Raw genomic sequence first — 25,133 nt, forward strand, 5'->3', positions numbered from 1 at the left:
ATGGTGCATTCCATGAGATCATATTTTACTGAGATGTTTTACTGTTCTACTCACTGGGCTATAGAGCTCATCCCACTCCCTTAACCCCAGTTTTGCAGGTTTAGTGTCCAGTGTACAGGGACAGTCCAGCAGAGTACAGGAAAAGTAAAGAGATCTGTAATAGCTTAGAGTGGACATGTAATATTAAAGAGATGTAATAGTTGTTGCTTGACCTAGTGATGTATGTTTTGTACATGATCTGTATATGTATATATGTTTTCCTGTATGTGAAAACCAGGCTTAAGGTATGAGATAACCCATCTAGAGCAAGCTCTAGTCAGGGATACAGAGATAGTGCATGCACAGGTTAAGCCTTGGTTCAGAAAAGAATTTTATTTTCACAGAATATGTATGATCATGTATGAGGTTTACAGGTACACAGAGAGTATAGCAGGCTTGCTACGGGTTCTGGCGGCCTTAAGCCGACCTGAATCCTAGCGCCGGTGACGGTCCATTTTGGGGTCGTTACAGATTGGTATCAGAGCCCTAGGTTCACATGATCGGACCTATAGAGACAGTGTTGGGCTCAGACAGGTTAGAAGTGGTCAAGCACAATATGAAATCATGTCCACTAGGATAGGATCTTGAGTCCTATCTGCTATGATATGCCATGAGTGTTGCCTGTGTATGCTTGCTATGTGATGTTTATGTGCTAAAGTGGTATGTTATATGTTGTGTTTCCAGAGTAAAGATGCGAGGAACTCGTCGATCAGCTCGATTGACTGGAGTCCCACCAGAGAATGAGAGACCAGCTGCTCATCCTCCTGCATTGCCAAGGGCAAGGTCTCAGAGATCTAGCAGGGAAGGTACGTCAATAGACCCTAGAAGGTCTGTCGACGAGAGCAGAAGAGGAACAGCTAGGGGAGGAAGATCAGAGGAAAGGAGGGAAGCTATGGAAATGGATCAGTCTAGAGATGATAGCATGGGTATAGGCAGTTTTGAGGAAGGTATGGGAGAGTCGCAGGGAGGTGCTCAGACCTCAGGGTTTGGCTATCCAGAGTATCCGATGGGAGGTATGTCGGAGTACTCGAGTTTTGTGCCATATCCTCCTTATATGCCTTATATGCCTTATCCTTACTATCCACCATATCCTATGTATCCCTCTTCCCCTACCCATCCAAGTGCAGCACACCTAGAGCCAAATGAACCAGTACTACCACCAGAACCTGTAGCTCCTGTTGGTGACAGACATGAACCTAGCTCATCTGGAGGTAAAGTCCAAATGACGGAGTACTTGAAATTGGATGCTCCTAAATACAACACGGGAGATGATCCATTTGATTACCTCAGAGCAGTTAGGATGATAACCAGTGAATTGGGAGCAGATGATAGGAGAGCCATTGAGATGGCAGGTTTCACATTAAAATGCAAGAAAGCCAGAGAATGGTTTAAGAATTATGTGGAGCCTAGAATGGACAGCATGTCATGGGGAGAGTTCGCCAATGAGTTTGCAGGGTGGGCTTTTCCTGACAGTTCGAGGGAGATGAAAGTAATTGAATTTGAACAGTTGAGACAGACAGATGAGATGAGTGTTGATGAATTCACAGATAAGTTCCTGGATCTGCTTCAGTACGTGGGTCAAGCCTATGATACTGATCAGAAGAAAGCAAGGAGATATACTATGAGACTGCATCCTAGGTATGCTTCCTTGATTCTTCCAGCAGAAAAGGAGAGTTTCCATACCATAGTAGACGCAGCCAGGAAAATGGAAGCTAGTGCCAATATTCAGAAACAGTCAAAGGCACAGGCTTCGGGTTCTAAAGCCCCCACACCAAGCAGTAAAAGATGGGATAGAGCAAAAGGAACAAAGAGTAAGTTCTGGAGTAAAGTCAAGTCAGCTCTGGGAATAGGTAGTGGCTCAAGCTCTGGCACAGCTCCAGTCTGCAGACGATGCGGAAAACCACATGGAGGAGTTTTTCGGTTGGGATCTACAGCTTGTTTTCGATGTGGACAGGAAGGGCATATTGCTCGGGATTGTCCGCAGATGACTTTTGCACCATCCCAGCAGATGAGTTCAGGCAGTGTGGTACAGCCAGTTGTACGGCCAGCAGCTCCAGTCATGCCTCAGACTAGTGGCAGAGGTAGAGGGAGAGGGGTAGCCTCTACTTCAGCAGCAGGTTCCCGAGGTGGAAATCCGGTAGCCCCAGCACGGATTTTCACAGTGACACAGGAGGAGGCTAACACGTCGAACACAGTGGTGTCAGGTAATCTCATCATTGGGTGTTCAGATGTGTATGCTTTGATGGACCCCGGTGCTTCTCATTCCTTTATTGCTTCGAGAGCCATAGAGCGATTGGGTTTGATCAATTCTGAGTTAGAGTATCCTCTCTGGGTCAGTGGACCTAGATGTGACCCATCAGTGGCAGTGTCAGTCTGTCGTTTCAGTCCAGTGGTTATCGAGGGTAGATACCTTCCAGCTGACCTTGTGGTTCTAGATTTGACGGATTTTGATGTCATTCTAGGGATGGATTGGTTATCTACATATAGTGCTACGTTGGACTGTCGAGAGAAGCTAGTGAGTCTCAGAAACCAGGATGGGTCAGAGTGTGTCTTCAGAGTAGACAGGAGAGGTACACCCAGAGATATGATTTCAGCCCTTCAGGCTCGTCGTTTGCTTAGGAGGGGTTGTCAGGGGTTTCTAGCTCATGTGAGAGAGCTAGACAGTTAGGTGAGGGAACCAGCCACAGTACCAGTAGTCCGAGAGTTTCTCGATGTGTTCCCAGACGATTTGCTAGGACTACCACCTGATAGGGAGATAGGGTTTGACATTGAATTACTGCCAGGTACCAGACCTATCTCTATTCCTCCCTACAGGATGGCGCCAGCTGAGTTAACAGAGTTGAAAGAACAGTTGCAGGACTTGGTAGATAAGGGTTTCATCCGCCCTAGTACCTCACCTTGGGGTGCTCCAGTGCTCTTTGTCAGAAAGAAGGATGGATCCCTCAGACTTTGTATCGACTACAGACAGTTGAACAAGGTCACTATCAAGAATAGGTATCCCTTACCTCGGATTGATGATCTATTTGACCAGCTAGCTGGAGCAGGTTGTTTCTCGAAAATAGATCTGAGATCTGGGTATCATCAGTTGAAAGTCAGAGAGGCAGATGTGCCTAAGACAGCTTTTAGGACCAGATATGGGCATTATGAGTTCATAGTGATGCCGTTCGGGTTGACTAACGCCCCTGCAGCATTTATGGATCTCATGAACAGGGTATTCAGTGAGTTTCTGGATCACTTTGTCATTGTGTTTATCGATGATATCTTAGTGTATTCCAGAGATGCAGAGGAGCATGCCCAGCATCTGAGGATCGTTCTGCAGACACTGAGAGAGCATGGGTTGTATGCCAAGTTCTCGAAGTGTGAGTTTTGGTTAAGGAGTATTGCCTTCTTGGGACATGTGGTATCAGCAGAGGGTATTGAGGTAGACCCCAAGAAGATAGAGGCTGTAGCTAACTGGCCCAGACCCACGACAGTGACTGAGATTAAAAGCTTTCTGGGACTGGCAGGTTACTACAGGAGGTTCGTTCAGAACTTCTCAAAGATAGCAGCTCCTATGACCAAATTGACTCAGAAGAACCAGAAGTTTATCTGGTCAGACCAGTGTGAAGAGAGCTTTGAGAAGCTCAAGAGGAGATTGACAACAGCACCAGTGTTAGCTCTGCCTGTCAGTAATGAAGAGTTCACAGTGTTCTGTGATGCATCTCGAGTAGGATTGGGTTGTGTATTGATGCAGAGTGATAGAGTAATAGCTTATGCTTCTAGACAGTTGAAGAAGCACGAATTGAATTACCCTACCCATGACCTAGAGATGGCAGCAGTTATCTTTGCACTTAAGATGTGGCGGCATTACCTCTACGGGGTTAAATGCGAGATCTTCACCGATCACAAGAGTTTACAGTACATCTTAAGTCAGAAAGAGCTGAATTTGCGGCAGAGAAGGTGGGTCGAATTGCTCAGTGATGTATGTTTTGTACATGATCTGTATATGTATATATGTTTTCCTGTATGTGAAAACCAGGCTTAAGGTATGAGATAACCCATCTAGAGCAAGCTCTAGTCAGGGATACAGAGATAGTGCATGCACAGGTTAAGCCTTGGTTCAGAAAAGAATTTTATTTTCACAGAATATGTATGATCATGTATGAGGTTTACAGGTACACAGAGAGTATAGCAGGCTTGCTACGGGTTCTGGCGGCCTTAAGCCGACCTGAATCCTAGCGCCGGTGACGGTCCATTTTGGGGTCGTTACATCCCATGTCATGCCGTCTAGTCTTGGGTTCACATAACACTTGAACCATTCCCGTGCCTTCTTGCACTTTAAAGTGAACCCTGCCATCTGAATGGCCTTGCTATCACTTGCCCCTAGCTCATCAGTTATTGTCTTCACCACTCTCAGGTACTCAAAGGGGTCATCCCCTGACTTGTATTTGGGAGCATCCAGCTTGAGGTAATCTGTCATCTTTACCTTGCTCCCATCGGCTGAGCTAGGTCTAGGAGGTTGAGTAACTGGGGCTGCTGGTTCTGTAGGTGGTGGAGGTGGGGGTGCAGCATTCCCCGAGGTGGGGTTTGCCGGGTTTGGATAGAAAGGTGAGGGTGGATAAGCTGGGTACTGTGGGTAAGGTGGATAGAAAGGTGGATAAGGCATGTAGGTAGGGTAGGGGTTAAAGCTGGAGTAATCCGATGTGCCTCCCATCGGATACCCTGAACCCTGTGGGAAGGGTGGATAATGGGGTGGAAAACCATACCCCGAGGCCTGAACGCCTCCCTGAGACTCCCCTGTCCCTTCTTCCTCCATGCTCACATCCAGGTTCCCATCCCTCCTCTGATCCACTTCTGTAACCTCCCTCACATCTGAAGAACTTCCTCCTCTATCTGTCCCCCTTCTGCTAGCATCAAAAGACCTTCTAGGGTCCCTAGACACTCTTTCTCTGTTTGCTCTACAAGACATTGCCCTAGGCAATGTAGGAGGACGGGCACTCGTGCCCTCATCCTCAGGTGGTACTCCGGTCAATCTTGCCGATCGACGGGTTCCTCTCATCCTGTTTTCTGAAAAACAGTACACATCATACAAACATTAGCATCATATGGTTCATGTGGGCACACATGAACCCTCATCACATATACATCATTCATATCATAGCATCAATGCACATGTATATAATCATGGCATTTCACATCATCATACAAGACAGGACTCCACATCCTATCCTAGTGGACATGATCTTTCCTATTGTGCTTGACCTTCTAGAACATCTATGAGCCCGACACTCTAGGTCCGATCCTATGAACCTAGGGCTCTGATACCATTCTATAATGACCCGAAAATCGGACCGCTACCGGCGCTAGGATCCAGATCGGCGTAAGGCCGCCGGGACCCGTAGCAAGCCTGACATGCAACCTGAAAACCTGTATAATCCCATACATGATCAACAACATGCATAAAAATTTGAAACTTTTCCTTCAACATCCAACCCAACCTGAACATACATGTACATAGTCATAATCATAATCATGATCCCTCTGTGGGATCTCACCAATGCCCTAACGGGCGATACAACATGAGATGAGTTGGCTTTCATGAACATTATAAAACATTTTTGATCATGTAATAAAAGGGATACCTCAAACGCAATGTTAAGCACGATATCTAATCCTCAATATCATTACATGACTGAAACTGTACTTTTACATAACATTAATACATTTATCATGTCCACACTATCTATTACATAAACATGACTTCATTACTCCTATGGATCTCCTGGTCTACCCTGTACCTGCAAATCCTGGGGAAATGGGAGAGGGGTGAGCTACTAGAGCCCAGTGAGCAGAATAATGAAAACATTTAAATCATATGGATCATGGAATGCATCACATCACAGCTAATCACATCAAGGATGAACTTGTCACCAATAGCCCTCTACATAGTCCAACTGTGCCAGAACGTAGAATGGGTCCTGGTCTTTCCCTTACATATCATAACATAACAGTGTCCAACTGTGCCAGAACGTAGAATGGGTCCTGGTCTTTCCCTTACATAGTGCCAGCGAACGTAGAATGGGTCCCACTGGTCTTACATTCCGTACCGTACATATCACATCGTCATATCATGGGTCGAGGGCTATGGATCATCCAACATTCATCCACATCAACATAAAAATATGCAATGCAACATATTCGTGAATTCTAATGCAAGCACCCTAATTCATCACATGGCATTCATGATGCGTGAAACATGCTGAAAAATTCATTCTTTGCTTTAAAAACATAATAAGTTATTCCACTCACCTCTGGATAGCTCTGACCAGACACTGGGGCAACAGACTCACTGTTGGGGTCCTCGGTTCCTCGGGTCCGAACCTACACAGGTGGACTCAAATGAGGGACCAAACATACATGAACATAACTCTAAACTATCCCCCAAAAACCCCCTAAAACATCATGGAATAATCATAGAAAAACATGCAAGAAAGGGCTGGACAGGGCACTTTCGGCGGCAGGTTCGGCGGCCGAAAGTCCCTCCAGAGCCGAAAGTCAGGCAGGTTCAGCGGCACCTTCGGCGGCCGAAACTCCCAGACAGAGACGAAACTCATGCATGTTCGGCGGCACCTTCGGCGGCCGAAAGTCCCAGACAGAGACGAAAGTCTCCTTTCGGGGGCAAGCTTCGGCAGCCGAAGGCTGCCTCCACAAGCACGTTCGGAGGCCGAAAGTTCCTTCGGCTGCCGAACCTGGTTTCTCCCAGAATGGCAGAAACTCAGCTCCCCTATGCATTTATGCCTCCAATCTCATCCACACATGCATAAATCTATTCTACAACATTCCCAAACATACACAAGCAAACATACAAGTTCCTAGGGGCATCAAACCATCAAAAACCCCAACTACAACACACAAACAACTCACATTGTTCAAAAATCACACCAAAAACCCATAAACATAACTATGACCTAAGCATGCATTCTACCCTCATGAACTTCATAAAACTTACTTAAAACATAATATAAGCTAGAGATCGACTCTTACCTCTTGAAGATCGAGAGTAGAGGCGACCAAACTTGGAGTTGGGAGAGATTCGAGTTCTTGAACCTCAAAGCTCCAAAACTTTGCTCAAAAGCTCAAATCTTCAAAACGAAGTTAAAACAAGTGAAAAACTTGAAAGATCTAGAGGAAAAACATCAAAGATCGGTGAGGGGCGGCAGAAAGCTCACCTTGGCCGAAAATGGGGAAAAGCTCGCCCGTTTTCGGCTAAGGGACCCTTTTATAGTGGCTGGCCAGGCCACGTTCGGCGGCCGAATGTGCCTCCGCATGCATGCCATGTTCGGTGGCCGAACTTGAGGTTCGGCGGCCGAACCTGGACTTCCCTCACTTGTGCTTTCGGGGGCCTAAAGGCGCTCCCGAAGGCATGCATGTTCGGCGGCCGAACTTGAGGTTCGGCGGCCGAACCTGAGTTTTCCTCCAAGGTTATTTTCATCCAAAAACACATTTCCATTTTATTTAAAACCATGAAATACCTTAAAACATTTTATGAAAACATGATTCCACCCTACTAGAGGCTTCCGTCATCCGAGATTCCACCGGACGGTAGGAATTCCGATACCGGAGTCTAGCTGGGTATTACAGTCGGAGTACTCTAGTTTTGTCCCATATCCTACTTACATGCCATATATGCCTTATCCTCATTATTACCCACCATATCCTATGTATCCACCTTCCCCTACTCATCCAAGTGCAGCACACCCAGAGCTAAATGAACCAGTACCTCCACCACCACAATCAGAACCAGTAGCCCCTGTTGTGTACAGACATCAACCTAGCTCATCTGGAGGTAAAGTGCAAATGATAGAGCACTTGAAATTGGATGCTCCTACATATAACACGGGAGATGATCCATTTGAATACCTCAGAGCAGTTAGGATGATAACCAGTGAATTGGGAGCAGATGATAGTAGAGCCATTGCGATGGCAGGGTTTACACTCAAATGCAAGAAAGCCAGAGAATGGTTCAAGAATTATGTGAAACCCAGGATGAACAGTATGTCATGGGGAGAGTTCGCCAATGAATTTGCAGAGTGGGCTTTTCCTGACAGTTCTAGGGAGATGAAAGTAATAGAATTTGAACAGTTGAGACAGACAGACGAGTGTTGATGAATTCACAGATAAGTTCCTGGATTTGCTTCAGTATGTGGGTCAAGCCTATGATACTGATCAGAAGAAGGCAAGGAGATATACTATGAGACTGCATCCCAGGTATTCTTCCTTGATTTTTCCAGCAGAGAAGGAGAGTTTCCACTCTATAGTGGACGCAGCCAGGAAAATGGAAGCTAGTGCCAATATTCAGAAACAGTCAAAGGCATAGGCTTCGGGTTCTAAGGCCCCCAATTCAGCAACTTCAGGTAGCAAGAGATGGGATAGAGCAAAAGGGTTAAAGAATAAGTTCTGGAGTAAAGCCAAGTCTAGTCTGGGAATAGGTAGTGGCTCAAGCTCTGGCACAGCTTATCCAGTATGCAGAAGATGCGGAAGACCACATGGAGGAGCTTGTCGGTTGGGATCTACAGCTTGTTATAGATGTGGACAGGAAGGGCATATTGCTCGGAATTGTCCTCAGGTGACTTTTGCACCCTCCCAGCAGATGAGTTCAGGCAGTGTGGTACAGCCAGTTGTACAGCCAGCAGCTCCAGTCATGCCTCAGAGTAGTGGTAGAGGTAGAGGGAGAGGGGCAGCCTCTACTTCAGCAGCAGGTTCCCGAGGTAGAAATCCGGTAGCCCCAGCACGGATTTTCACTGTGACACAGGAGGAGGCGAACACGTCGAACACAGTGGTGTCAGGTAATTTCATCATTGGGTGTTCAGATGTGTATGCTTTGATGGACCCCGGTGCTTCTCATTCCTTTATTGCTTCGAGAGCCATAGAGAGATTGGGTTTGATCAGTTCTGAGTTAGAGTATCCTCTCTGGGTCAGTGGACCCAAGTGTGACCCATCAGTGGTAGTGTCAGTCTATCGTTTCAGTCCAGTGTTCATAGAGGGTAGATGCCTTCCAGCTGACCTTGTGGTTCTAGACTTGACAGATTTTGATGTCATTCTAGGGATGGATTGGCTATCTGCATATAGTGCTACTTTGGACTGTAGACAGAAGATAGTTAGCCTCAGAGACCAGGATGGGTCAGAGTGTGTCTTCAGGGGAGACAGGAGAGGTACACCCAGAGGTTTGATTTCAGCCCTTCAGGCTCGCCGTTTGCTTAGGAGGGGTTGTAATACCCGGCTAGAGTCCGGCATCGGAATTCTACTTTCCGGTGGAATCCGGGATGTCGGAAGTCTCTTTTTCTTAAATGTTTTGGTATGTTTCATAGTTTTAAACCATAAGGAAATGAGTTTTTGAGTGAAATGAACCAAGGCAAAAAAGCCAGGTTCGGCCACCGAAGTTGAGGTTCGGCCGCCGAACATGCATGGCTTTCGGTTTCACGTGTGGCCGCCGAAGGTGGTCTGGCCAGCCACCTATAAATGGCCCTCAGTCGGTTGAAGCGGTAAGAGCACCGTTTCTTTCACTTGCTGAGGTGAAACTCTGTCCTTTGTGCGTATTTCTTCATGTTTTCATGAAATCATGCAAAGATTTGATTAGTTTTTGTGATCTTTTGAAGGTTTTACGCTAAAACTCAAAGTTGTGAAGTTTGGAGAGTTTGAAGGAGAGTTGCTCCAAAACTCCACGTGAGAATCATTCATCTACTTGTTTTTACAAGGTAAGTGAAGATCCTGAACTTGTTTTTATGTTTTCTGAAGGTTTTATGGGGTTTATGGAGAGAGGTGCATGAATAGGGTTTTTTGTGAGGTTTTGATGATTTTGTGAGTAAAGCTTGTTTATGTGTTGTTTTTGTTGTATGTTTGGGGTTTTAAGGTAGTTTCTGACCCCTTTGAGCATATACATGAGTGTATGCAAGTGGAAGTATTGAGGTGTTTGAGGTGGAGTGAGTTTTGTGCATTGGGCGAGAGGCAGGGCAAGTTTCTGCCCTGCTGATGAACTCAGGTTCGGCAGCCAAAGGTACATTCGGCCGCCGAACCCCTGAGGAGGTGTGAGGAGGTGGCTTCGGCTGCCCAAGCTTGCCCCCGAGCTTTTGGACTTTCGGCTCTGGAGGGAAGTTCGGCCGCCGAAGGTGCCGCTGAAGGATAGAAACTTTCGTCTCTGGAGTGCCTTTTGGCCTCCGAAACTTGCCACCGAAAGGGTTCGGCTGCCGAAAGTAAAGATTCGGCTGCCGAAGGTGCATGACTTTCGTCTCTGGAGAGGTCTTTCGGCTGCCGAACCTGCCGCCGAAAGTGTTCTGTCCAGCTTTTCTTTTGCATGCTTTGCATGAGTTTTAGAGTGAGTTTGAAGGGATTTGTGGGGAGTTAAATAGAGTTGGTCCCTCATTTGCGTTTATCTGTACCTATACAGACCAGAGGAGCCAGAGAGAGCAGCAGTGAGTTCTGCTCCAGAGTTTTCAGAGCCTGTAAAGTCAGTCCAGTGAGCTAGAGGTGAGTGGAACTAAACTTAACGCTTTTACTTGCACAATGCAATGTTTTAGCATATCTCATGCACCATGATTATGCAATAGGTTGATTGCATTAGTATCCACGAATATGTTGCATTGCATAGTTATTTGGTGATGTGAGTGAATGCTGAATGATCCAATAGTCTCAGACAGGAAGTCCAGGAGCCTTTGACTACGCCCTGGCAGGTATAGTAAAGACCAGGAGCCTTTGACTACGCCCTAGCATTTATAGTAAAGACCAGGAGCCTTTGACTACACCCTGGCAATGGTAAGTACAGAGGTGTTATATACATATATACATATATGACAGGAAGACCAGGTGCTCGATTCTACGCCCTAGCACAGAGTTACTGGGACCATGTGGTGACAGGTTTACTCTTGATGTGGATTGTCTGTGATATGGTGCTTTCCATGAGATCATATTTTACTGAGATGTTTTACTGTTCTACTCACTGGGCTATAGAGCTCATCCCACTCCCTTAACCCTAGTTTTGCAGGTTCAGTGTACAGTGTACAGGGACAGTCCAGCAGAGTACAGAGAAAGAGTATTTGTAATAGCTTAGAGTGGACATGTAATATTAAAGAGATGTAATAGTTGTGTGTAAAGTTAGAAATGTGCTTGACTTAGTGATGTTTGTTATGTACATGATCTGTATATGTATATATGCTTTACTGTGTGTGAAAAACCAGGCTTAACAGGTATGAGTTAACCCATCTAGAGCAAGCTCTAGTCAGGGGTACAGAGTACAGAGTACAGAGATAGTGCATGCACAGGTTAAGCCTTGGTTCAAAAAAGAGTTTTTATTTTCACAGAAAATGTATGATCATGTATGAGTTTTATAGGTACACAGAGAGTATAGCAGGCTTGCTACGGGTTCTGGCGGCCTTAAGTCGACCTGAATCCTAGCGCTGGTGACGGTCCATTTTGGGGTCGTTACAGATTGGTATCAGAGCCCCAGGTTCACATGATCGGACCTATAGAGATAGTGTCGGGCTCATAGTGGGTAGAAGTGGTCAAGCACAATAGGAAATCATGTCCACTAGGATAAGGTATTGAGTCCTATCTGTTTACTGCTATGATATGCCATGAGTTTTGCATGTGCATTAGTGATATGTGATGTTTATGTGCTAAAATGCTATGTTATGTGTTGTTTTCCAGAGAGGAAAGATGAGAGGAACTCGTCGATCAGCTCGATTGACTGGAGTCCCACCAGATAGTGAGAGACCAACTACTCGTCCTCCTGCATTGCCGAGGGCAAGGTCTTAGAGAGCTAGCAGGGCAGGTACGTCAATAGACCCTAGAAGGTCTGTAGACGAGAGCAGAAGAGGTACAGCGAGAGGAGAAAGATCAGAGGAAAGGAGGGAGGCTATGGAGATTGAGCAATCTAGAGATGATAGTCTGGGTGTAGGGAGATTTGAGGAAGGTATGGGAGAGTCGCAGGGAGGCGCTCAGGCCTCAGGTTTTGGCTATCCAGCCTTTCCGCAGGACCCAGAGTATCCGATGGGAGGTATGTCGGAGTACTCTAGTTTTGTCCCATATCCTCCTTACATGCCATATATGCCTTATCCTCCTTACTATCCACCATATCCTATGTATCCACCTTCCCCTACCCATCTAAGTGCAGCACACCCAGAGCCAAATGACCCAGTACCACCACCAGAACCAGTAGCCCCTGTTGTTGACAGACATCAACCTAGCTCCTCTGGAGGTAAGGTACAAATGACGGAGTACTTGAAATTGGATGCTCCTAAATATAACACGGGAGATGATCCATTTGAATACCTCAGATCAGTTAGGATGATAACCAGTGAGTTGGGAGCTGATGATAGTCGAGCCATTGAGATGGCAGGGTTTACACTTAAATGCAAGAAAGCCAGAGAATGGTTCAATAATTATGTGGAACCCAGGATGAACAGCATGTCATGGGGAGAGTTCGCCAATGCGTTTGCAGGGTGGGCTTTTCCTGATAGCTCCAGGGAGATGAAAGTCATAGAGTTCGAACAGTTGAGACAGACAGATGAAATGAGTGTTGATGAATTTACAGATAAGTTCCTGGATTTGCTTCAGTATGTGGGTCAAGCCTATGATACTGATCAGAAGAAGGCAAGGAGATATACTATGAGACTGCATCCCAGGTATTCTTCCTTGATTCTTCCAGCAGAAAAGGAGAGTTTCCACACGATAGTGGACGCAGCCAGGAAAATGGAAGCTAGTGCCAATATGCAGAAACAGTCAAAGGCACCAGCTTCGGGTTCTAAGGCCCCCAGTTCAGGCACTGCAGGCAGCAAGAGATGGGATAGAGCAAAAGGAACAAAGAGTAAGTTCTGGAGTAAAGTCAAGTCAGGTCTGGGAATAGGTAGTGGCTCAAGCTCTGGCACAGTTCCAATATGCAGAAGATGCGGAAAACCACATGAAGGAGTTTATCGGTTGGGATCTACAGCTTGTTTTAGATGTGGACAGGAAGGGCATATTGCTCGGGATTGTCCGCAGATGACTTTTGCACCATCCCAGCAGATGAGTTCAGGCAGTGTGGTACAGCCAGTTGTACAGCCAGCAGCTCCAGTCATGCCTCAGAGTAGTGGCAGAGGTAGAGGGAGAGGGGCAGCCTCTACTTCAGCAGCAGGTTCCCGAGGTGGAAATCCGGTAGCCCCAGCATGGATTTTCACTATGACACAGGAGGAGGCTAACACGTCGAACACAGTGGTGTCAGGTAATCTCCTCATTGGGTGTTCAGATGTGTATGCTTTGATGGACCCCGGTGCTTCTCATTCCTTTATTGCTTCGAGAGCCATAGAGAGATTGGGTTTGATCAGTTCTGAGTTAGAGTATCCTCTCTGGGTCAGTGGACCTAAGTGTGACCCATCAGTGGCAGCGTCAGTCTGTCGTTTTAGTCCAGTGTTCATAGAGGGTAGATGCCTTCCAGCTGACCTTATAGTTCTAGACTTGACAGATTTTGATGTCATTCTAGGGATGGATTGGCTAGCTGCATATAGTGCTACCTTGGACTGTAGAGAGAAGATAGTTAGTCTCAGAGACCAGGATGGGTCAGAGTGTGTCTTCAGAGGAGACAGGAGAGGTACACCCAGAGGTTTGATTTCAGCCCTTCAGGCTCGTCGTTTGCTTAGAAGGGGTTGTCAGGGGTTTCTAGCTCATGTGAGAGAGCTAGACAGTCAGGTTAGGGAACCAACTACAGTACCAGTAGTCCGAGAGTTTCTCGATGTTTTCCCAGACGAACTTCCAGGACTACCACCTGGTAGGGAGATAGAGTTTGAAATAGAATTGCTGCCAGATACCAGACCTATCTCTATTCCTCCCTACAGGATGGCGCCAGCAGAGTTAAAAGAGTTAAAAGAGCAGTTGCAGGATTTGGTAGATAAGGGTTTCATCCGCCCTAGTACCTCACCTTGGGGTGCTCCAGTGCTCTTTGTCAGAAAGAAGGATGGATCCCTCAGACTTTGTATCGACTACAGACAGTTGAACAAGGTCACTACCAAGAATAGGTATCCTCTACCTCGGATTGATGATCTATTTGACCAGCTAGCTGGAGCAGGTTGTTTCTCTAAAATAGATCTGAGATCCGGGTATCATCAGTTGAGAGTCAGAGAGGCAGATGTGCCAAAGACAGCTTTCAGAACTAGATATGGGCATTATGAGTTCTTAGTGATGCCGTTCGGGTTGACTAACGCCCCTGCAGCATTTATGGATCTCATGAATAGAGTTTTCAGTGAGTTTCTGGATCACTTTGTCATTGTTTTCATCGATGATATTTTAGTGTATTCCAGAGATGCAGAGGAGCATGCCCAGCATCTGAGGATAGTTCTGCAGACACTGAGAGAGCATGGTTTGTATGCCAAGTTCTCGAAGTGTGAGTTTTGGTTGAGGAGCATTTCCTTCTTGGGACATGTGGTATCAGCAGAGGGTATTGAGGTAGACCCCAAGAAGATAGAGGCTGTAGCTAACTAGCCCAGACCCACTACAATGACTGAGATTAAAAGCTTTTTGGGACTGGCAGGGTACTACAGGAGGTTCGTTCAGAACTTCTCAAAGATAGCGGCTCCTATGACCAAATTGACTCAGAAGAACCAGAAGTTTGTCTGGTCAGACCAGTGTGAAGAGAGCATTGAGGAGCTCAAGAGGAGATTAACAACAGCACCAGTGCTAGCTCTGCCTGTCAGTAATGAGGATTTCACAGTGTTCTGTGATGCATCTCGAGTGGGATTGGGTTGTGTTTTAATGCAGAGTGATAGGGTGATAGCTTATGCTTCTAGACAGTTGAAGAAGCACGAGTTGAATTACCCTACCCATGACCTAGAGATGGCAGCAGTTAGTTTTGCACTCAAGATGTGGCGGCATTACCTCTACGGGGTTAAATGCGAGATCTTCACCGATCACAAGAGTTTACAGTACATCTTGAGTCAGAGAGAGCTGAATTTGCGACAGAGAAGATGGGTCGAATTGCTCAGTGATTATGATTGTAAGATCCAGTATCATCCGGGTAAGGCGAATGTTGTGGCAGACGCCCTAAGCCGGAAGTCACTAGGCAGTTTATCCCATATAGCAGCAGAGCGGAGACCAGTCGTGATGGAGCTTTACAAGCTCTTAGAAGAGGGATTACAGCTAGAGTTGTCTAGTACAGGTGCGTTGATAGCACAGATGAGAGTGACACCTGTGTTTCTGGAGCAGATAGCTCAGAAACAACACGAGGACCCAGAGTTGATGAAAATTGCCAGGGCTGTTCAGTCAGGCAACAGTGCAGAGTTCAGATTTGATAGCAAAGGGATCCTCCGTTATGGGAGTTGACTTTGTGTACCAGATAGAAACTGAGTGAAGGAAGACATTATGAGGGAAGCTCATAATGCGAGGTATAGTGTTCACCCAGGAGCCACCAAGATGTACCAGGATCTGAAAAGGGTCTATTGGTGGCCAGCCATGAAGAAAGAAGTGGCGCAGTTTGTGACAGCCTGTGAGGTTTGCCAGAGGGTGAAACTAGAGCATCAGAAACCAGCCGGAATGCTTAACCCATTACCGATTCCAGAGTGGAAATGGGAGAACATAGCTATGGATTTTGTAGTGGGTTTACCATCAACATCCAACAGGATAGACTCTATATGGGTGATAGTGGACAGACTCACGAAATCTGCTCATTTTCTTCCTGTTCGGAGTAACTATTCTGTGGATAAGTAGGCACAGGTCTATCTGGATGAGATAGTGAGATTACATGGAGTTCCAGTGTCTATAGTTTCAGACAGAGGACCTCAGTTTACCTCCAGATTTTGGCGAAGTCTGCAGAGTGCGATGGGCACGAGGTTGGATTTTAGTACTGCTTTCCACCCACAGACTGATGGACAGTCAGAAAGGACCATCCAGACCATAGAGGATATGCTTCGACTGTGTGAGTTAGACTTTGGCGGTTCTTGGAGGCAGCATCTACCTTTGGTGGAGTTTGCCTACAATAACAGCCATCATGCTAGCATAGGGATGGCTCCTTATGAAGCTTTGTATGGGAGGAAGTGCAGATCACCTGTTTGCTGGGAAGAGATAGGAGAGAAGGCTCTTGCAGGGCCAGAGTTAGTAGAGATTACCAGTAGAGTGGTGCCCATGATCAGAGAAAGAATGAGAACAGCGCAGAGCAGACAGAAAAGTTATGCAGACGTTCGCAGAAAGCAGTTAGAGTTCCAGGAGGGTAATTGGGTATTGCTAAAAGTGTGTCCAATGAAAGGAGTGGTTTGGTTTGGAAAGAAGGGTAAGTTAGCCCCACGATACATTGGACCCTTTGAGAGTTTGCAGAGGATCGGGAATGTGTCGTATAAGCTGGATTTACCTGCTTCTATGGAGAGAATTCACCCGGTATTTCATGTTTCTATGCTACGACAGTTTGTGTCAGATCCGAATCAGGTTCTGAGTGAGCCTGAGGTGGAGATTCTTACAGATCTCACCTATATAGAGCAGCCAGTGCGGATTCTGGACACACAGATCAGACAGCTAAGGAACAAGGAAATTCTGATGGTGAAAGTGTTGTGGAACCACCATAATCTCGAAGAATGCACCTGGGAGATGCGAGAGTCGATGCTCCAGCAGTATCCATATTTGTTTTGAGGTTAGTTTTCCTCCTTTTTTTATGTGTTCATTGTTTGTTTTAGACACATTCGAGGACGAATGGTCTTAAGGGGGGGAGAATGTAATACCCGGCTAGAGTCCGGCATCGGAATTCTAATTTCCGGTGGAATCCGGGATGTCGGAAGTCTCTTTTTCTTAAATGTTTTGGTATGTTTCATAGTTTTAAACCATAAGGAAATGAGTTTTTAAGTGAAATGAACCAAGGCAGAAAAGCTAGGTTCGGCCGCCGAAGTTGAGGTTCGGCCGCCGAACATGCATGGCTTTCAGTTTCACGTGTGGCCGCCGAAGGTGGTCTGGCTAGCCACCTATAAATGGCCCTCAGTCGGTTGAAGCGGTAAGAGCACCGTTTCTTTCACTTGCTGAGGTGAAACTCTGTCCTTTGTGCGTATTTCTTCATGTTTTCATGAAATCATGCAAAGATTTGATTAGTTTTTGTGATCTTTTGAAGGTTTTAAGCTAAAACTCAAAGTTGTGAAGTTTGGAGAGTTTGAAGGAGAGTTGCTCCAAAACTCCACGTGAGGATCATTCATCTACTTGTTTTTACAAGGTAAGTGAAGATCCTGAACTTGTTTTTATGTTTTCTGAAGGTTTTATGGGGTTTATGGAGAGAGGTGCATGAATAGGGTTTTTTGTGAGGTTTTGATGATTTTGTGAGTAAAGCTTGTTTATGTGTTGTTTTTGTTGTATGTTTGGGGTTTTAAGGTAGTTTCTGACCCCTTTGAGCATATACATGAGTGTATGCAAGTGGAAGTATTGAGGTGTTTGAGGTGGAGTGAGTTTTGTGCATTGGGCGAGAGGCAGGGCAAGTTTCTGCCCTGCTGATGAACTCAGGTTCGGCAGCCGAAGGTACATTCGGCCGCCGAACCCTTGAGGAGGTGTGAGGAGGTGGCTTCGGCTGCCCAAGCTTGCCCCCGAGCTTTTGGACTTTCGGCTCTGGAGGGAAGTTTGGCCACCGAAGGTGCCGCCGAAGGATAGAGACTTTCGTCTCTGAAGTGCCTTTTGGCCTCCGAAACTTGCCCCTGAAAGGGTTCAGCTGCCGAAAGTAAAGATTCAGCCGCTGAAGGTGCATGACTTTCGTCTCCGGAGAGGACTTTCGGCCGCCGAACCTGCCGCCGAAAGTGTTTTGTCCAGCTTTTCTTTTGCATGCTTTGCATGAGTTTTAGAGTGAGTTTGAAGGGATTTGTGGGGAGTTAAATAGAGTTGTTCATAAGCTAGTTTGGTCCCTCATTTGCGTTTATCTATACCTATACAGACCAGAGGAACCAGAGAGAGCAGCAGTGAGTTCTGCTCCAGAGTTTTCAGAGCCTGCAGAGTTAGTCCAGTGAGCCAGAGGTGAGTGGAACTAAACTTAACGCTTTTACTTGCACAATGGAATGTTTTAGCATATCTCATGCATCATGATTATGCAATAGGTTGATTGCATTAGTATCCATGAATATGTTGCATTGCATAGTTATTTGGTGATGTGAGTGAATGATGAATGATCCAATAGTCTCAGACAGGAAGTCCAGGAGCCTTTGACTACGCCCTGGCAGGTATAGTAAAGACCAGGAGCCTTTGACTACGCCCTGGCAGTTATAGTAAAGACCAGGAGCCTTTGACTACGCCCTGGCAATGGTAAGTACAGAGGTGTTATATACACATATACATATATGACAGGAAGACCAGGTGCTCGATTCTACGCCTTGGCACAGAGTTACTGGGACTATGTGGTGACAGGTTTACTCTTGATGTGGATTGTCTGTGATATGGTGCATTCCATGAGATCATATTTTACTGAGATGTTTTACTGTTCTACTCACTGGGCTATAGAGCTCATCCCACTCCCTTAACCCCAGTTTTGCAGGTTCAGTGTACAGTGTACAGGGACAGTCCAGCAGAGTACAGAGAAAGAGTATTTATAATAGCTTAGAGTGGACATGTAATATTAAAGAGATGTAATAGTTGTGCATAAAGTTAGAAATGTGCTTGACTTAGTGATGTTTGTTATGTACATGATCTGTATATGTATATATGCTTTACTGTGTGTGAAAAACCAGGCTTAACAAGTATGAGTTAACCCATCTAGAGCAAGCTCTAGTCAGGGGTACAGAGTACAGAGTATAGAGTACAGAGATAGTGCATGCACAGGTTAAGCCTTGGTTCAGAAAAGAGTTTTTATTTTCACAGAAAATGTATGATCATGTATGAGTTTTACAGGTACACAGAGAGTATAGTAGGCTTGCTACGGGTTCTGGCGGCCTTAAGCCGACCTGAATCCTAGCACCGGTGACGGTCCATTTTGGGGTCGTTACAGGGGTTGTCAGGGGTTTTAGCTCATGTGAGAGAGCTAGACAGACAGGTTAGGGAACTAGCTTCGCTACCAGTAGTCCGAGAGTTTCCATATGTTTTTTCAGACGAACTTCCAGGACTACCACCTGGTAGGGAGATAGAGTTTGAAATAGAATTGCTGCCTGATACTAGACCTATCTCTATTCCTCCCTACAGGATGGCGCCAGCAGAGTTAAAGGAGTTGAAAGAGCAGTTGTAGGGTTTGGTAGATAAGGGTTTCATCCGCCCTAGTACTTCACCTTGGGGTGCTCCAGTGCTTTTCGTCAGAAAGAAGGATGGATCCCTCAGACTTTGTATCGACTACAGATAGTTGAACAAGGTCACTACCAATAATAGGTATCCTTTACCTAGGATTGATGATCTATTCGACTAGCTAGCTGGAGCAGGTTGTTTCTCTAAAATAGATCTGAGATCTGGGTATCATCAGTTGAGAGTCAGAGAGGCAGATGTGCCAAAGACAGCTTTCAGGACCAGATATGGGCATTATGAGTTCTTAGTGATGCCGTTCGAGTTGACTAATGTAATACCCGGCTAGACTCCGGTATCGAAATTCCTACCGTCCGGTGGAATCTCGGATGTCGGAGACCTCTAGAAGGGTAAAACCATGTTTTCATGAAATGTTTTAATGTTTTTGATGATTTTAAGTAAAGAGGAAATGAGTTTTTGAATAAAAACACCCTTGGAAGAAACTCAGGTTCGGCCGCCGAAACTCAGAGTTCGGCTGCCGAACATGCATGCATTTCGGGTGAGCCTTAGGCCCCCGAAGGCATAAGTGAGGGAAGCCCAGGTTTGGCCGCCGAACATGGCATGCATGCGGAGGCACGTTCGGCCCCCGAACGTGGCCTGGCCAGCCACTATAAAAGGGTCCCTTAGCCGAAAACGGGCGAGCTTTTCTCCCCATTGTCGGCCAAGGTGAGTTCTCCGCCGTCCCTCACCAATCTTGAGTCTTTTCCTTCAGATCTTTCAAGATTTTCACAAGTTTTTGCTTTCCTTTGAAGATTTTCAAGTTTTGAGCAAGTTTTGGACTTGGAGGCCCAAGGAGCTAAATCTCTCCCAACTCCAAGTTAGATCGCCTCTACTCTCGATCTTCAAGAGGTAAGAGTCGATCTCTAGCTTACATTATGTTTTAAACAAGTTTTATGCAAGTTCATGGGGTAGAAAATGCATGAGTAAGCTTATGTTGAGTTTATGGGTTTTTGATGAGTTTTTGAGCAATGTGGCTTGTAAATGTATGCTTGATTGTTGTAGTTGGGGTTTAAGGTAGTTTGAGACCCCTAGGAGCTTGTATGCACGTTTTAGTTGAGCTAAATGCATGATGGTATGAGTTGGAGGCATTTGTGCATGTTTGAACCAAGTTTCTACCCTTTGGGAGAAACCAGGTTCGGCAGCCGAAAGGACTTTCGACCGCCGAAACCTATGATGTTGATGTGGATTGGTTATTGAATGATCCTTTAGTCCTCATATGGTATGATGATGCTACAGCATGATATGGTATGGAAGTCCAGGTTGTACCCATTCTACGTCCCTGGCACTATGTAAGAGAAAGTCCAGGTTGTACCCATTCTACGTCCCTGGCACATTGGTATGTATGATATGTTATGTTAAGAGAAAGACCGGTTGTACCCATTCTACGTCCCGGCACTTTGGAATGTAGAGGACTATTGGTGACAATACCATCCGAGATGTGATTTGTTGTGATGTGTTGCATTACATGATGGCATGAGATTTTAAATGTTGATTCTATTATTCTGCTCACTGGGCTCTAGTAGCTCACCCCTTTTCCCTAATCCCCCAGGATTGCAGGTACGGGCTAGACAGAGAAGTCAAGAAGAGTAATGAAGTCTTATGTATGTAATAGTTAGAATGTGGACATGACAAATTGTATAATGATGTATAGATATGTAATGTAACGATATTGAGGTTAGAAGTGTGCTTGACCATAGTATATTGTAATCCCTTTTTGATACATGATCTTAATGTTTATTGATGACTATGTGTAGCCAACTCAACACATGTTATGCCACCCATTGGGGGCATTGATGAGATCCCACTGAGGGGTCAAGTTTATGATTATGTATATGTTCAGTGCATGCACAGGTTGAGTTTGGTGTATGATAAAATGTATGAAAGAAAAGTTTTAAATTTTTATGTATGTTGTTGATCATGTATGGGATTAGACAGGTTTACAGGTTGCATGTCAGGCTTGCTACGGGTCCCGGCGGCCTTAAGCCGACCTGGATCCTAACGCCGGTAGCGGTCTGATTTTTGGGTCGTTACAGAATGGTATCAGAGCCCTAGGTTTATATGGTCGGACCTAGAGTGTCGGGCTCATAGATGTTATAGAAGGTCAAGCACAATAGGAAGATCATGTCCACTAGGATAGGATGTGGAGTCCTGTCTTGCATGATGATGTGAAATGCCATGATTATATGCATGTGCATTAATGATATGTGATGAGGGTTCATGTGTGCCCACATGAACCATATGATGCTGATGTTTGCTTGTTATGTGCTGCCTTTCAGAAAACAGGATGAGAGGAACTCGTCGATCTGCACGATTGACTGGAGTGCCACCTGAGGATGAGGGCATGAGCGCCCGTCCTCCTACATTGCCTAAGGCAATGTCTAGTAGGTCTAACAGAGAAAGAGCAGTAAGAGACCCTAGAAGGTCTCTAGATCTAGGTAGGAGCAGATCAGTGAGGGGAACAGTTCAGGGAGGAGCGTCAGAAGACATGGGGGATGATATGGATGTAGAGCAGAGGAGGGATGGCAGTTTGGGAGTTAGCATGTCATAAGAGGGAATGGGAGAGTCCCAAGGAGGCACTCAGGCCTCGGGATTTGTTCAGCCACCCCACTACCCACACTTCTCACAAAATCTCGGGTATTCGATGGGAGGTACATCGGATTACCCTAGTTTCACCCCTTATCCCACACAGATGCCATACCCACCCTACTACCCGCCATATTCACAATACCCAATGTATCCACCCCCACCTTACTATCCAAATCCAGCAAACCCTACCTCAGAAAATGTTGCACCACCTCCACCACCTACAGAACTAGCAGCCCCTGTTACTCAACCTCCTAGACCTAGCTCAGCCAGTGGGAGCAAGGTCAAGATGACCGACTACATGAAGTTGGGTGCTCCTTAGTATGAAAAAGGGGATGACCCATTCGTGTATCTTGAAAGGGTTAAGGTGATCACAGATGAGATTGGGGCTGATGACAGTAGAGCCATTCAGATGGCTGGGTTCACGCTTAAGTGCAAGAAGGCACGAGAGTGGTTCAAGAATTATGTGAACCCGAGAGTAGACAGCATGTCTTATGAAGAGTTTGCAAACGAGTTTGCAGGATGGGCTTTTCCCGATAGTTCAAGGGAGCTGAAGATGATAAAGTTTGAGCAGTTGAGGCAGACCGACGATATGAGTATAGAGGAGTTCACAGACAGATTCTTGGAGCTGTTGCCATTTGCAGGGCAAAATCTCGACTCGGATCAGAAAAGGTCAAGGAGGTATATCATGAAACTCCACTCCAGATATTCCTCCTTGATCCAGTCAGCAGATAGGGAGAGCTTTCATGCCATAGTGGATATGGCCCGGAAAATGGAGGCCAGTGCCATCGTTCAGGGAACAGTTAAGCAGTCAGTGGCACAGCCTTCTGGTTCCAAGACCCCAGGCTCTTCTTCTCTGAGTGCAGCAGCTTCAGGTAGCAAAAAGTTGAGTAACACCACTAGGAAGCCCAAGAAGAACAAGTTTTGGAACAAGGTCAAGTCCAGTCTGGGACTAGGGAGTGGCTCGAGCTCTGGTGCGGATAACGCAGTTTGTGCAAAGTGTGGTAGGCCACACAGGGGAGTTTGCCGGGCTGGGACAGCAGCCTGCTTCAGATGCGGGCAAGAGGGACACATGGCTCAGGAGTGTCCTAGGGCAGCTTTTGGAGCACAGTCTCAGCAGACAGCTTCTGGCAGTGTGGCTCAGCCAGCAGCTCCAGCCGTGACTCAGGCCAGTGGCAGAGGCAGAGGGAGAGGGGCAGCCTCTTCTTCAGCGGGTTTCAGAGGTGAAGGTCCATCAGCTCCAGCACGGATCTTCACAATGACTCAGCAGGAGGCAGATGCATCTAACACCGTGGTGGCAGGTAACTTAGTCATTGGTTGTTCAGATGTGTATGCCTTGATGGACCCTGGTGCATCTCATTCTTTTATTGCTCCGAGAGCCGTCCAGAGGTTGGGGTTGATGATCTCTGAGTTAGAGTGTCCTCTCTGGGTCAGCGGACCCAAGTGTGATCCATCAGTGGCAGAGTCAGTCTGCCAGTGTAGTCCTGTGTTTGTTGAGGGAAGATGCCTTTCCGCCGACCTTGTGGTTCTAGACTTGATAGATTTTGACGTCATTCTAGGGATGGATTGGTTATCTACCCATGGTGCTACCTTGGACTGCAGGGACAAGGTAGTCAGGTTCAAAGGTTAGGATGGGTCAGAGGTTGTCTTCAGGGGAGACAGGAGGGGTACACCTAGAGGTCTAATATCAGCTCTTCAGGCTCGTAGGTTGCTTAGGAAGGGATGTCAGGGGTATTTGGCTCATGTGAGAGAGCTTAGCAGTCAGGTTAGAGAGCCCGCCTCGGTGCCAGTGGTTAGAGAGTTTCTAGACGTCTTCCCAGACGAGCTGCCAGGTTTACCACCTGCTAGGGAGATAGAGTTCGAGATAGAACTGATGCCTGGAACCCGACCGATCTCTATTCCTCCCTATAGGATGGCTCCAGCCGAGTTGAAAGAATTGAAGGAATAGTTGCAAGAGCTGGTAGAAAATGGTTTCATCCGACCGAGCACCTCACCTTGGGGTGCACCAGTCTTGTTTGTCAGAAAGAAGAATGGATCCCTTAGGCTTTGTATCGACTACAGGCAGTTGAACAAAGTCACTACCAAGAATAAGTACCCGTTGCCTAGGATCGACGATCTATTTGACCAGCTAGCCAGAGCAGGTTGTTTCTCCAAAATAGATCTGAGATCGGGGTACCATCAGCTAAGGATAAGGGAAGAAGATGTGCCAAAGACAGCTTTCAGGACCAGATATGGGCATTTTGAGTTCCTTGTAATGCTGTTCGGGTTAACCAATGCCCCTGCAGCATTCATGGATCTCATGAACAGAGTGTTTAGTCAGTACCTGGATCACTTTGTTATTGTCTTCATAGATGATATCTTGGTGTATTCCAGGAATGCAGAGGAGCATGCCCATCATCTGAGGTTGGTTCTGCAGACTTTGAGGGAACATGGCTTGTGTGCCAAGTTCTCTAAGTGTGAGTTCTGGCTGAGGAGCATTTCGTTCTTAGGGCATGTAGTGTCAGAGAATGGGATAGAGGTGGACCCCAAGAAGGTAGAGGCTGTGGCTAACTGGCCTAGACCCACTTCAGTGACGGAGATCAGGAGTTTCTTAGGTTTGGCAGGTTACTACAGGAGGTTCGTTCAGGACTTCTCGAAAATAGCAGCTCCTCTGACCAGGTTGAACAGGAAGAATCAGAAGTTTGTGTGGACCGACCAGTGCGAAGAGAGTTTTGAAGAGCTCAAGAAGAGGTTGACTTTAGCACCAGTGTTAGCTCTGCCATCTAGTGATGAAGACTTTACAGTCTTTTGTGACGCGTCCCGTGTGGGACTGGGTTGTGTACTAATGCAGAATGAAAGGGTGATCGCTTATGCTTCTAGGCAGCTAAAGAAGCATGAGTTGAATTACCCTACACATGACCTTGAGATGGCAGCAGTAATCTTTGCACTCAAGATGTGGAGGCACTACCTCTATGGGGTAAAATGTGAGATCTTTACAGATCATAAAAGCCTGCAGTACATCCTGAGTCAAAGAGATTTGAATTTGAGACAGAGGAGATGGGTAGAGCTGCTGAGTGACTATGATTGCAAGATTCAGTATCATCCGGGTAAGGCGAATGTCGTGGCAGATGCCCTAAGCCGGAAGTCACTAGGCAGTCTATCCCACATCACGGCAGAGAGGAGACCAGTGGTGAAGGAGTTTTACAAACTCATTGATGAAGGTCTACAGTTGGAGTTGTTTGGTACAAGTACTTTAGTGGCCCAGATGAGAGTAACACCTGTGTTTCTAGAGCAAGTGGCTCAGAAACAGCATGAGG

The sequence above is a fragment of the Manihot esculenta genome, chromosome 17 (assembly GCF_001659605.2).
Source record: "Manihot esculenta cultivar AM560-2 chromosome 17, M.esculenta_v8, whole genome shotgun sequence".
NCBI classification, from domain to species: domain Eukaryota; kingdom Viridiplantae; phylum Streptophyta; class Magnoliopsida; order Malpighiales; family Euphorbiaceae; genus Manihot; species Manihot esculenta.